General features: G+C 44.2%; 1 non-coding gene across 1 annotated transcript; it reads left to right on the forward strand.

The window, feature by feature from the left end:
* The first annotated feature begins 2,270 nt into the window (after positions 1-2,270).
* Positions 2,271-2,373, forward strand: LOC112449649 (U6 spliceosomal RNA). The gene has a single exon (XR_003038247.1). It is a non-coding gene; the product is annotated as a U6 spliceosomal RNA (small nuclear RNA).
* Positions 2,374-2,611: the final 238 nt, after the last annotated feature.

A 2,611-nucleotide genomic window follows, 5' to 3' on the forward strand; every position in this document is an offset into this window, starting at 1 on the left:
CAAAGCTTAGAAGAAGGAATTTAGTTAGATAGACTATAGGCCCCACCACTGCAGTTGAGCTCAGGGCTACAACTGGTACTCACCTTCTTTTCTTCCATTCATACATTCTAAATTTTCCTCACTCTTACTTTTATTTCCATGATTTTGTTAATCTGGCACTATGAGCTAAATGCTTGTTTCTGTAGGGTCTGTACCCTGGTGGTGAAAATCTTCTCATGGACAACAGGACTGCTGCACACGATCATTGACATTCATAATTTGGCAAGGTAACAGCAAGTGTTAGCGAAGAAGGATCTCACCAATACTCATCTCTGCTCCCATTGTGTTTAAAAGAAAAAAAATGTATCACTGTCTCCTGTTAATCTGCATAGAATATCCCTGCCAGAATAATTGTTTTGCTATCCCTTATTAGGCTCTGGAAACCAGGCATTCAGAATGTTCAGGTAGAAGTTGTAGTAGGCAGTTGATTAAAACTTTACTTTATCTCTTGGGCTTCCCTGGTGGCTCAGATGGTAAAGAATCTGCCTGCAAAGTGGGAGACCTGGGTTCAATCCCTGGGTTGGGTCGGGAAGATCCCCTGGAGAAGGGAATGGCAACCCATTCCAGTATTCTTGTCTGGAGAATTCTATGGACAGAGGAGCCTGGCAGGCTGCAGTACAAGGGTTGCAAATAGTTGGACATGACTGAGTGACTTTCACTTTATCTCTTGGCAAACAATGACCCCTCATCCTTTTGGACCATATCCTCTAACTTCATAGGGCTAGTGTTGAAAGTTTAGGGCTTCCCCAGTGGCTCAGCAGTAAAGAATCTGCCTGCAATGCAGGAGATGCAGGAGACATGGGTTTGATCCCTGGGTTGGAAAGATTTCCTAGAGTAAGTGACAACCCACTCTAGTATTCTTAACTAGAGAATCCCATGGACAGAGGAGCCTGGTGGGCTACAGTCCATAAGGTCACGAAGGGTCAGACACGACTGAAGTGACTGAGTACACATACTGGTTGAAAGCTTGGAAGCACAGATTTCCCCAGTAGATCACTGGAACTAATGATAATTGGGGACTCTCTTGCTTTCATACTTGGACCACATATTTTACCTCCTTTGATCTTCAGTGAAGAAGTGAAGTCACTCAGTCATGTCCTACTCTTTGCGACCCCATGGACTGTAGCCTACCATGCTCCTCCGTCCATGGGATTTTCCAGGCAAGAGTAGTGGAGTGGGTTGCCATTTCCTTTTCCAGAGTATCTTCCCAACCCAGGGATGGAACATGGGTCTCCTGCATTGTAGGCAGATGCTTTACCATCTAAGCCACCAGGGAAGTTTTTGATTTTCAGTAGTCATGTCTACTAAGTCGCTTCAGTCGTGTCGGACTCTGTGTGACCCCATAGACGGCAGCCCACGAGGCTCCCCTGTCCCTGGGATTCTCCAGGCAAGAACACTGGAGTGGGTTGCCATTTCCTTCTCCAATGCATGAAAATGAAAAGTGAAAGTGAAGTTGCTGAGTCTCCTCCAACTCTTAGCAACCCCATGGACTGTGGTGTCTGACTTGATGTCATGTTAAAGTACCCTACCTTCAATTTATGACACCCAGTTAATCCTCTGTGAGCCTTCTAGAAGTCATAATATATCACCAAGACTTGTAATTTCTATGGTAATGTTTCTGAATACAGCCTTCTGCCCAGTACTCACTTGCACAACTGAGTTAAACTAATCAAAGCTGTACCCTACTTGGCCCATTGGTGAACTGAAGGATCTTTGGAGATAAACTACATGCTCAGAGCATGTGAATGCAGTACAGCCACAAGAGGAATCTGAGTTTTAGCAAAGTAAGGAAGAAAGATATGGAAATGGAAAATGCTATTGAAAATTGCTACATTGATTTTCCAGGCAAGAGTACTGGAGTGGGGTGCCATTGCCTTCTCCCGTGTAACGTAAGAGAATAACAATAAATAAGACCTGCATCAGTGAAATTCTTATCTACTTTAACTTCTAAATGGCTATCATCATGTCTCCTTTAGAGTAGAATAAAATCCTCCCAACTCAAATATTTGCCTTTTGTCTTACCTTGTTCATTTCCAAAGTCAGAAGTTTATATAGCAAATGTGATTATTTAACTCTACTGTTAAAACCATTCATTGCCTTTCTACTGCCTCCAGTCCGCCTGTCAGCTATATTTGCTATGGCAGGCATTCATCATGTGAGCTGTTAACTCTGCAGGTTTTCAAAATCTCTGTGGGTTCAAGACCCTGCCTGATCTTGCATTTGTTTACTTCTCGCTTCAGTAGCACATATACTAAAACTGGAACAATACAGAGAAGATTAGCATGGCCCCTGTGCAAGGATGACATGCAAATTCATGAAGTGTTCCATATTTGGCGGCTTCCCTGGTGGCTCAGAAGGTAAAGCATCTGCCTGCTATGTGGGAGACCCAGGTTCTATCCCGGGGTCAGGAAGATCCCCTGGAGAAGGAAGTGGCAACCCACTCCAGTACTCTTGCCTGGAAAATCCCCATGGATGGAGGAGCCGGGTAAACTGCAGTGCATAAAATTGCAAAGAGTCACACACGACCGAACAACTTCATTGCTTCTCCATTCTCTTTTGGGGCTTTCCTCAT

This window comes from Bos taurus, chromosome 14, assembly GCF_002263795.3.
Source record: "Bos taurus isolate L1 Dominette 01449 registration number 42190680 breed Hereford chromosome 14, ARS-UCD2.0, whole genome shotgun sequence".
NCBI classification, from domain to species: Eukaryota; Metazoa; Chordata; class Mammalia; order Artiodactyla; family Bovidae; genus Bos; species Bos taurus.